The 12788-nt window shown below is 38.1% G+C and overlaps 1 protein-coding gene across 2 annotated transcripts in view; it reads right to left on the reverse strand.

The window, feature by feature from the left end:
- LOC106172662 (acetylcholinesterase) overlaps positions 1-12788 on the reverse strand; it is a 70324-nt gene that overhangs the window by 50655 nt on the left and 6881 nt on the right. Inside the window, exons 1-2 of one of the 2 annotated variants that reach the window (XM_013553463.2) lie at positions 2383-2826; positions 194-372 (exon numbers count right to left, since the gene is read on the reverse strand). The gene's annotated coding sequence lies outside the window, so the exon portion shown is untranslated. Of the gene's footprint in view, positions 1-193; positions 373-2382; positions 2827-12788 lie in introns of those variants that run through there. The other variant, XM_013553464.2, reaches the window with a different exon arrangement.

Here is a 12788-nt window from a genome sequence, read left to right on the forward strand (position 1 = left end):
TTACATACAATGTGCTTGTGATAGTTTGCGAATATTCATTCATTAAACTACTCCCAGCCTGCACTGTGTGATGGGGGGGGGGGGTTATCCTCTACCCTTTGAAAGAGCGTCGTTGTGGGACTTGTGTAACTAACTGTTCAACATCAGCTGCATGAATATAAGCATAACAAAAAACATCCACAAAGAGACTTACCTGAATGCAAATTTATACTGTATGGCATCACGGGAAATCCATATTGCGCAAGAAGGTTCCAAAGAGGCAGCAGACGATACAGTTTTGGTGCAGTTTCGCAGACGACTGTTGTAAAGCGCGTGCACACCTGGCTGTATCCGCTCTATCTGCTGGCACGGAGATAATATAGACCTCTTCAACTGAAAGAAGAGCAGAAAGAAAAATGTGTTATGGACCAAGTAAAGATCGAGAAGGCATGCTGGTTACCATGGAAACGGGACGCTGGGGCCTCTGAAGCACAGAATTGCTCTTTGTAAATCACCCGACAGGCATGTGTGCGCTATTTTTTGACTAAAACTTTTGGCCTGTACAGATAGGCGGAGTGTACAGCGGATGGAATGCCGGTTACCCTTCGTCAGTTTTCCGGAACAACTAACCCATGGCCCATATTTCGCCACGTTTTCTTTCCCTAGCTTGACAGTTACAATCGTTTGTGTTTGAATGATAGTTCTTTCCAAAGGTGCCGCTATTGCCACCCCTCCAGAAACTAGAAATATCACTTCATTTGGAGAGAAATGTTATCTCAGTAATATTTATAGAATTTTATTTATTTCGTGTTGTAAATATGTAATATGAATTTTTTCCATAACCATAAGACAACAGGTTTTGGTGGAATAAAGAGATTAGGTTGACTACAGTGCCGTGTTAGAAATGACTGCTGTGACATCATTGTGGTCTTTTGAAATATCCACATTCAGATTGGTGTTCACGTCCACTTTTTATAAGAACAGACGTCCTTTATCTCTGGTCTATAATAATAATAATAATAATAATAATAATAATAATAATAATAATAATAATACATTTTACCACGCACCTAAATCCTCTGAATGCGTACCATAGACCATAACAGCTTTCAATAGAAAAAGAAGTAGTAAACGGTTTATCGACTTCTGGCTGAACGATAATAAACTATCCATCTGCAGACACTGTACACATGCTAATGTAAAACAAATTGCAATTAACACATGTTCACGTGTAGGGTCCTTTGAAAGGGGCCACAGCAACAGAGCGTCTATCCGAGGTGTTTTTAGTTTTAGATCATCTAATTCCAAGCTCTACAGGACAGAATATATGGGTAGAGCAGAATACAGTCTTCGGTCTGAAACTCACTGTTGCTGTTCAATTTTGGTTTATTTATTTCCTGGGGTCGAAGGAGGGAAAACATAAAAATATTCATAGTGAAATAAGTCAGATGATATTTGCACATACATCATGCTTAAATTTGTGGTGGTGGTGGTGGTGGTGGTGGTGGTGGTGGTGAGGCTAGTGGGTGGTGGTGGTGGTGGTGGCGGTAGTTGTGGTGGGGATGGTGGGTGGTGGTGGTGGTGGTGATGGTGGTGGTGGGGTTAGTGGGGGTGGTCGTAGAGGGGCTGACTATGCAGGTGTTGGTGGGGGATAGGTTTGTGAGGCCCGTGAAGGAAATATTGTAATGACAGGGTCCAGCATTGAGGGGTTTCTTTTATATATATGTGTGTATACTACATGTGTGCAATCCACATGTGTAGGTGCAACCAACCGTGTTGGCACGTGTTTAATTAACACTTTAATCAATCGCACATTTACTGCAAGCATGGGCGCAACGTTACATGTATCCTATGTAAGATATTACATATAGATATTACATATAGATATCACATATAGATATTACATATAGATATTACATATAGATATTAAATGTTATTGCAAGCATCGAACTTTATTCGTAGTTGGAAAAAGCCAAAGACAGCTTCATTGATTGAATTCTTTCGGGTCACGTGTAATAATATTTTAATATTTGATATTTGATTTTAATATTTGATATTTGACAATATATGATAAATTAAGCAGCCCGCGTTAAGCGTTACCAGGTCCAGAGCAAACTTCTCACAATGGAATTTCAATTAAAATAAATAAATATATAAATAAATTAATTAATTATTCCTTATTTTTTATAGGATTAAATTCATAAACGGGAACCGATTCTCTGTACAGGTAAATTTGACGTTGGGTAGGTAGTTCCGAGTTCAAATACATAACCCTCAGTCACAGGTGTAAATGAAATGGCCTCGTTGTAATACATTAAAGGTAGGCCTAATACTTTTGTAAGTTAATTATCCATACAGTAGGCAACCACACGTTTGAAAACAAAATAGAGCACACACACATACCGTTGTACCCGAACAGTAAAAGGTCAATATCCTCTCTGTAATTCTTCGCACTTTTACCCAAAATTATAGCAAAACCTGGAACAGGTATCTTGTCAGTGCTCCCTGTCACTTGGGAATCGAAACGCTGCAGCTCTTCTTTACCTTAGTGTTGATACCATGGCCCAAGCCGGTATTGTAGGTGGAAGTAAATGCCTTTATATACAGTAGTCGTCACATTAAGTAGTATTCTGATCGTTTGCCGTGTAGTATCACTTTGACGTTTACTTTCACAGTTGGGTTCCACTTACTCTGCTTTACCTGCCAGGGATCATATAACGGTAGTTTAACTTGGAGTCGGCAGAGCACTGAATACTCGAATGTGCGTCAGAGCGGGATAAAAATAGCTTGGGTAATTCGGTGGTCGTCGTTAGGGGCCTAGACGCGGACTTGTTCGAACACAAGTACCCCAAGGTGAGCGAAAGTACACGGAGTTTTAAATTCTAACCTCGTGCCTGGGAATGTCACATGACTGCTGAGCGCGTGCGTGAATCATACGTTATTCCACCTGGCCAGGCTGTCGGTTGTAAACCATTTGGAAGAAATTGTCTGTATACTTTATGGGCCAACGTTAACATTTTGTTCTTGGTTAATTGAAACCTTAGATATATCTCCAGAGTTGCCTAAAATAAGCACCACTGCAACTATTATTAGACGAACTGCTTCAAAGAAAGTTGGGCAGCCAATTAAATCTGAGTGTCTGTGACATCGAGCGCGATGATAGGTTACATGGATGACGTCACGTTGACGTCACAGACATGGTCGTCTGCGTGGGTTGTGGAAGGATCTGAGATGGCGCCGGAGGGTTTAGAACTTGTTTTACATTCTGTGGAGTGTATCTTTTCTGTTCAAAATGTGTTTCATTTTTGAAGCATTTAAACTTACTCATTCCAAATGATTCCTTAAATATGACGTCACGTCGTCTAAATTTAAACTGATTTTAAACTGAAATATATTATTTTACTTATCTCTCGTCTACTGTATTTTAAGGAGGGTAATGTTTGTTATATCTTAATGGCGTTTCTTGGAAAAATTGAACCTCATTGAGCGTATGGGCAACAGCTTATTTAAAATCCCTTCAAAACAATATCCTAGTACAACTGCTTCTTCGTTGCTTTTTCCATCAATACAGTGTACTTGGCATAAGAACCGTTCAGAACAAATTCGGTAATTAAGAGAAACTAATCAAGAAAGTTCGGTAGATGCTTCCTATATATGCGTGGGAAAGATAGCGGTCAATGCAGCTTGATTGAATCTTGTGAAGTCCGTCAAAAGTTATAAATAGCTTTCATTAAGCGCTTTGGGCCCAGGCCAATTCATGGCGCCTAATCTGTGATGGTTTTAGATGTTGATTAGATCGATGTGAAAACTGTGATCGCACGCTGAATATGGCTTAAAATAACACGGTGATAGGCAGATTGTGTAACTGTTTAGAGACTGATGTTTATAGGTCTAGCTTGGTATTGGTGTATTGAACTAAATTAAACGATTGCACGATGGAAGGTGGACTGCGCATGCGTTATCTAAGAGAACATTAGCTAATAACCTCGGCCGTGAATCTTTTAGTGTTTACTATGGTTTAAAACAGAGTAAGCTTTGCTAATAACGACAAAAAAGCGCAACGTATTGGCAAACTACGTGACTAAAAGGAGTCATCACAAGACGATGCCAGCACTTTGGTCTGAATAAAGCTCTTATGAAGAGACAAAAGTATCAGACTAACTATCTAGTACCATACGTTAAATGTGTTGATAATAAAGGTTCATTGAACTGTTTGCCCAATATACAAAATATACTGAATGCAGATTGTTTTTTGTAAAGATGACCAAGCACCAAGTCCAGCAGTATTACTCATTACCAAGGTTTTGAATACAACATGTCCACCGTTTTGAGAACTGTATACCTGCCCCTTTCTCATACAACAATGCTTTATTGCAAAAACCAGGAAATGCATGTAAGTAACAAAAGCCATAATAAGTGCTTGCGGGAACCAGGCGTCGACCGCCTAGAAAAAAATGTTCTTGGAAGAAAACCTCCAACGGCTTCGAAGTGTGTGTAATATGCTAGGTTTGATCAGATGGGCAATTATTGATAAACAGCTGTCTAGCTATAATTTAACGTTATTGACCGTCCAGTTATCGTATTGCTATCGATCTCAACTAACACAATGGGTGCAATAACGTGTCTCACCCGGGCACAATTAGCTCCCGATCAATCCTGACTAAATGGCATTCAATAATAAAACGTCTGGGAAACACTACATTGCGGTCCAAATTGAATCAAACAAGACAGTAATAGTTTATAACTGTAATTAATAGCTCCAGTGGGATTGTTAGTACTGTCGAGCAGACGGTGCAATTGGACTCGAGCCTCTGAACGAATAGTAATTAATTGTTTTGCAGCTGCCGTTTTCTATTAAGTGAAATGATGTTAAACATCCCAATAGAATTGTCGATTGGACGGGTGCAGATGGACTCTTGTACTCTTCACAATACTTATGCAAGAGAAAGAAACACTTTCCATGTCGATAAAGCAGTGGTGAAATTTCTGCCAACACGCATTGCCATATTCTACCTTAGTGAACAAATTACTGTGCATGTTCTTCATTAAGGGTAAAAAGTAGCACAGAGAAATCGAGTAGTCAGTGCTATTATTATTATTTTTGGGGGTGGGGGGTGGGGAGTAATTTTGATGGATTATGATTATGGTTCTTTTTATGTAGAGATATTGTTTTCTATATTTTATCTTTTTTCTACTTTCAACATATTGATACCATTCACGGTTATAAACAACTCTTACCATCTACCTGAACTATATGCATCTCGTGTCAGCCGGTAAACTTACTTAATTTCCTGTGAAGGTAAGTTATCATCTGTGATGAAAATGTTCTAAGAAGAATCTAAAATCCCGATAGACATCTTGGCATTTTATATAAGAAATTTAATCTAATGGCATAAGTTCTGATGTTTATGGTCCCACTTTGGACCTATAATTAACGTAACATAACTGAGATACTGTAAGTCGCTGTGAACAAGTAGGAAATATAATCTGTCTCCCTGAGTGCATTGCCGCCGTATTTTGGCGGCTATCAGTTCGCCGATAACGTTACAGACAGTATCGAAATCGAACACATCCAGGACATGCTTTTGACACTTGACCTCCCCATTAGAAATCAATACCCACTACAGTACTGCAAGGAACAGCAGATACTCTTAAGACATCTTTATGGCGATTGCAGGATTACAATACACTCATTGCAAACGCTTAAACTCTGGAAACATATAGAGGCGCCTGTTTGTGTTGAAAGCACCACACACACACACACACACACACACACACACACACTTTACAATTGAGTCACTAGCAAGAATATTCACATGTCACGTCCCAAACATCTCTACTGATAAATATTGTTTACACTTTGCCGACATTCATTGAATACCGCAGTGGTCACTATTAAACTTAAAGACAGTACTTTTAGATTGCATATTATAGGTGGTGTTAAAAAGTGATCAATAATATCTAGGACTCACAGCTGTCATCTAAGACATTATTGAAAATCGATAATCGAATTGTGTCCTGGATATAGCCTAATATACAGAGAGGGTCCAGCAAGGGAACAATACATCGCGTGATGTGTGCAAAACAGATACTTTTCCAACAATACTGTGTTGATTAGCCATCAAAATCTATTTTAAATACACAGAGTTTTAATATTTTACTGAATTAACAGTTTATTCTAATTGAGGACAGGGTGGTAAATATATTATAAGAAACTAGTTCCACCTGTATCTTCACTAGATTGACTTCAGGATATTGTAATCCTTTAGTAACATCCAGATACGAAAAATGAATTTTTCCTGCCTCTAATTATTCGATGATGCATCTTTCTGCTGATTTTAAAAAATGAAAAAATATAAAATATCGGCGTTTTTTTTCGTTGCAAGAGGTTAAATCAAATCGAACATATCCAGCTTTGGTGTTGTTGAAGAGTTCCCTCTGTGTATAAACATGTATTATTCCAATTGTTGGTCAGAGGAGAGAATATTTGGGTAACAAGAAGAGGCTGTGTAATGGACTTAGCTCCTGGCACCCTCCCCCTCATCAATATGGAGTGTCCGGACACCCAGTCTTCGCAGCCCTTTGGTAGCTGGGTACGGAATGCCACTCAAAATGTTTTCGAATAAAATGGGGAAACTTATGAAATAATTAGGTCTACAAAAGCTTTTTAAAAAAGAGAAAACCTTCCACAGTCCTACTAATAAAAGTGCATTTAAATATTCTTAGTTAATTTTCATACAAAAACGGCGTTATTTCTTACCTGGTGTAGACTTATGACTTATAATTTTCTCCTATACTAAAGGCACAGCTGCAACTTAAAAACGATCCTACTAATGGTAAGATTTTTATTGATTTAACACCGCCTGTACCGGGTTGTCAAGAACCTCTCTTAGCAGGGGGTGAACGGAGACAGATTCAGTCAATTTTCAAAATATTACATCAAAACATTCATAAACATCTCTAAAAATCAACCCGTGTTCCTTGCACAGCCCGGCAGTGACCTGGGGCTTGGCGAGGTTAGCTGGTCAACACGTTGACAATGACACACCGTGCAGTGTTTTGATTTGAGTATAATGCTATGTTTAGAAAGGCATACAGCAGGTTAAATCGAAAGCAGATTTAATAATAATGAGATGCGATATATATATTCCGTGATGCGCTTTGATTTGGGCTTAATGATATGTTCAGATAGTCATTTAATCGGGTTTTACATGATGTAGGCATTTTGGTACATTGGCACATTTGGTACCTAGGTAATTCATTTCACATTTGGTAATTTATTATTGTATCATAATAAGTAAGCGTTATAAAATCAAACGGCAATGCCCGCCTCCAGCTCTTGTAAAGAGGCATGACAAACAATCTTACGTCAAAAGATGGCCACTCTTCCACAAAATGTCTAAGTTCATTGTGTATTTTAAATGTACAATGCGTGTACCTTGAAAAATGTTGGTTTGCTGTCTCACTTTTGACATAAAAATGTGCCAAACTCGCAGAATCAATTGAGCTTGTACAGCATGTTGAAGAGCTTGCAAGACTTAGTTTGCGCACCTGTCTATAGGTTTATGATAGTACGAACTTTGGCTTAAAATTACTTGAAATATGGACAATCAGCTTGAAAACAAACAAAGTCCCGATTTTAGGTCTACGTGTAGCTATTGCAGGTTTACCAACTCTGAGCAAATGTTTTCCTTCTACGCATATTTGGCAATTGATCACGTTTGCCTCCAGGTTTTATGCCTTTATAAATAACACGACAAACAGAAGTTCTCCTCGTTCTGAAGAAAACCGTGACTCTGGCAACATTGACACTGTGAGGAAGTCAGGTGGTCGCCATTGATTTCCTTTGCTAGAAGGTTTTCTATATGTGACTATGGCCAGCCCTGCTCTTACTCATATATGCTGGAATTGTACCAGGAAATCTGTGTTGAGATATTTGCTTAGTTTATAATTCATGACTTCGTGTCAACATCAGATGATAGGCTCAGAATACTTTCCCAGGGGCCGCAGCCTTCTTCAACGGTGTGTTTTCATTACACGTTTGGTCTTGTATTTTGTCCGATGTGACAGGAATGGTAGTCCGCTAAAAACCGTAGTCCGTTCCCCATTAGTGACATTCGTCCCATATACTAACCCTAATACTTGGTCTAACCTTAACCTGTACTAATCATATGAGTCCCCGACTTCATTCCTAGCACTACCATTGATGCCACACCGGTACGGTGAAACCCAGAACGGCATAAACTATGTGGTTGTTTGATGTTTAGAGAGGTTAATAACCGAGGAAATCAACCAGTGGAGATTGTCCTAACAAGCTGTGGGAGACTTCATGTGCAAGTAGACATTCCAGTTATTTTTAAACTCCTTTCAATTCTCAACAAAATGTCACGCATTCTAAATAACGTACCACAATTTCTTTGCATAAGAATAATTTATATATTTGTCGTAATTTTAGCTGTTGTTGCATACTTTGTTAGAAATATGAAATATGTAAATGACCAGCTTTGTCCGTCCCCGCTTTGTTGTAAAAAATGGAGCAGGCACCGTTTTCTTTAAGCTCTGGACACTTCTCCAAAATCTCCAGAGTGAAAAGCCATTCGTGACGTGTACAATGAACACCTACGTCACTCGTTACGTAACATGCAGGAGCGTAACGCCAGTTCCTTAATTCATTTATCAAAGTATTTGTTTCTAGCTAACACAAGAATTGTTCAACAAGCAGGATTACTTAACCCGTGTGTCACTTACCGACACCCAAGAGCCGAGAAAATCAATAGTATTGGCAATATTAAAGTTCTTCTTACCACAAACGTCATTTTTCTAACAACGCAGTGGGCGTCTTGTAACGGGTTTGGGTAATTTTGTAAAACAAGTGCGCTTCGTGGTCTGCAGCCAATTAATCAGGCAGGGTAATGCAATCAATCACGTTAGCACAACACATTGGGAACGGTTTACGCTGTAAGGAGAATATGTTAGCTGGGTGAGCGCAATAAATTGTGAGATTGTCATGTGCCGATCACACAGCAAACTGCACAGGGGCCTCTTTTGGAAATGATATTTAGCCAGGCAACTGGTCTTAGCTTCCAGCCCAACATTTTTGTTAACTTTGACGCAAGATAGTAAGTAGTGGTCCTATAAGATGAAATATTGTATCTGTTTCTATAGTAACAACAAAAAAGCCATGACTTATGCATCACTTTAACAGTTATTTTGTTGGAGTGGACTAAAATGTTCTATATGGAGCTATCTTGCGCTGAAGTAGGCCATATTTATGGGCTCAAATTTAAGGATTTTTTGGCAAATATTTTGTATGTGTGATACAAACTGCAGGTTGCACACGCTTGCAGCATTAAGAAACTACCTCAATGAGAGACAACAGGCACAGAAAAGTTAAAGATATGACATATTTTAATTTTCATCCAACTCACAGCAAGTTACAGAAATAGTCTAAATTCCATCACATACTTCTTACAGTGCAAGGTGGCACTTGCTAGAAATCGTTACTAGAATCACCGAAGCGATGGCAAAGAGCTTCACAACCATACTGAGTCGCCCCAAGAATAACAAATATGTTTCCACCGTTTATCATGTACTAGCTAATGCGTTTAAATACAGAACAATACAAAGTGCAAACAACCATAATAGGAACAATAACAACAACATGTTCGTGCGCCGCAAGAACAAGAGACAGAGAATCCAGAAAACAGCCACCAATATCGGGTTCAATTGTCGATACAATGTGGACTGAAGCCGAAAATTCCTATTGCCACTTGATATCGCCTGAAGAAACAAATAATTAATTTATAACCGCTGTGTACAGCCAGAATCTTTTGACAGGGGACGACCTGGAAGCGTTCAGTGGTTTTCGGCATTGATTTACGTTATCTTAAGAAGCAAGGGTCCAGAAAACAACCTGCACTGTATAGATGTCCATACCAGGGGCACGGCGTTAACGTTGGTTATCCATTTGGTAAACTTAGGCAAACACAATGATATAACTCATATACACAACATTAACATCAACGGTTATCCTTTTAGCAAACTTATGCAAAAACGATGATGTAACCTTCAAGTCGAAGGTGACACTACTGTGACAATTGATACGACGACGACCTGAAATCATTAGGCGACAAAATGACATCAAATAAACATATAAAACTTTTTGATAACATCCTCCTCTTAACCCAGGCGTTACAAGATCAAACATATACTCTGATACCCTGTGTTACGAAATAATTTAGGACGAAATTTTGTGGAAAGTGAGACAAAGATGTCAGTGTACGTACAGTACATGTAGAAGCTATGTACATAAATCAGTAACAGTCAAATCAAAGTCAATGCTGCTTCGGTTTTATAAAAACACAAACATTTCAGACCAATGGCTACTCTATTAAGTAAGCTACTTCATGTGTATTCTATAAATATTGTCTAAATTTTAATTTAGGGAGGTTTTAGAGGTAAAGCTCCTATTCCAAGTGCACTGGGCAAAGTTTTGAATAGGTTTCATTGATAATCCAAACTGAAGAAACAAAACCGATTTCAGTGGCCACGAACATGGATACTCTGTTATTTTGTTTATTGGACTGCGGCATATGTTGCGCAATGTGTTTTATAAAGAAAGGACGTTAATTATGTTGATTTTGCTAATTGTCACTGACATCTGACCCTTGGCAATGAGGGGTAGAGACTCGGCCGGGTTAAAAAGGACAATTCTAACTGGAAATTGCTGCCTAGAATTCCTTGTTTCATTGAGTTTTATGTGTCTTACCAAACTATTTATACATTGACTGTACCTGATATATCCTGTACAATTACTGACATGGCAAGTTTTTTACAGGTTTTCTTGACGAAATGTCAAAGATTCAATATATTATTCATTAATTTGGATTTTGAGACACACAGAATTTGTAACTAAAATGTCGCACTCCCAGCGATACGTTTGACAGGCATGCGGTTCAAATAACAATATTTTGATGGTACCTTGATGCCACTGCATGCTGCCATAAGAATGCCTTTCTCCATTTTGTCTTTAATATATAAAAAAGAATATACACATGTGAGTATTGTCTATTTCACATGCAAGTACGGATCGATTCAAAGGTCCTTGTATACTGTAAAATATAATGTAAAATAAACAGACTGAGGCTCTTGCGTTAGTTCCTTGTGTCTGTGTAAGGGCAGTACATTCTCCGTGCGTGTTCAGGTAAATACATACCATGTACTGCAACGTGATGCTGTGCATTTGTAATGTGTGTGTGTGTGTGTGTGTGTGTGTGTGTGTATACACGTGCTTTCATGTGTGTGACTGTAGTAGAACAGTTTGATGTCTGGTTTGTTTTTTCCTGAAAGCTGACAAAGTTTTTCTCCATAGATTGGTGCCAATTTTCTCATCTTGGAATCCACGTTAGTGCCCGGCCTACATAATACAGAATACAACCTATTATACTGCGATATAGAATTAACTATTCCATTTTATATACATGAAAAACATATATTGCTTCGTTTCTTTGGGTAACAAAAATTATGACTAGCATCGAGCCGTCAGTACTAAAGCCCAACATTTTGGAATGCACTAGTAATCTAGTGAATGTTCCACATTGTGAACTAATCATTTAAGTCGGGGAAAACGAAATTAACCAGAGAAAAACAGACGATCAGCAATCTACATCCCCAAACCATAGATTCTGGAAAAATTCCAATACGGTTTCTGCATTTAATCAGACGGTTCTTCGACTTTATCAATTATAACCTTTGAAACCATTTGTTGAGTAGTTAGCATCAGAACCATCGAAATTGGCACTGTAAATACATGGTAAACAATTATTCCCTCCCACAATTGATAAAAGTATAGCTTATGGGCTTGTTCGAAGATATTGTGGTGTATGTCTTGGCTTTGTAATGATTTTGTTCTGTTTTCATATTCCACAGCTCAAACAAATGCACAAGTCTCATCATCTCCGCGGACACTTCGGGACGAGATGATGTTTTTATTATCAATTCGATGTTTGGAATTAAACAACATCTTAAGCTAATACCTTTTAGCTTATAATACCATATATGATAATAAATAAATGAGTTTTGCCCCCTCCTACACCAAAGTAGCCCATTATATGTAAAGAATCTGTACAACAGCAATACTTATAACGTGTCTTTTTCTGTATTTTTGATCAAAACAATTCATAAGGATATTTGCTTTCTATTACAATTCTTCAATTTTTTGTTGCGACTGTATGAGAAACATTGTGAAATTAAAGAATTAGAATAGCATATTATACAAGAACTTACCTTCCAAGATTCAATGAAATGCTAATATAAATCCCAAAACAACCCACAGATTACTCTCAACATGCAAACCGCGTGTTATGACAATAATTGAGTAATTACTAATTACATATATAGTGCTAGTTATGGGTCCACAATGCCAGTACCACCTTCCATATAGTGTATATGATCAATAATTATAGCCTCTAGATGTCCCCCGCGGTTCTACACTGAAAGTGTGAAGCGGTTTTACACTGAAAGTGTGATAATTATGAATCTGTGCAGTCAATAATGATCTTAATTACCAGTCAATTATAACAGTCCAATATTCTTCCCGCCAGGAAAGCCAGGTAATCACTACCCTTGTTTAAAATACGAAGATGATTGATAATTCATCTTAATTGATACAATTTGTCTAAAGATGGTAATTCTTATTCTTTGACCGCTGCCTTACCGATCTTCTGCATTTGGTATGTTTGAAATGCAATAGCAGCTACAGGAGTTTGTTGCAGGAGCAAGGATCAAGTAAAGAAATATAATATACATGT

The sequence above is a fragment of the Lingula anatina genome, chromosome 10 (assembly GCF_051362555.1).
Source record: "Lingula anatina isolate TDL-2025a chromosome 10, LinAna3.0, whole genome shotgun sequence".
Lineage (NCBI taxonomy): Eukaryota > Metazoa > Brachiopoda > Lingulata > Lingulida > Lingulidae > Lingula > Lingula anatina.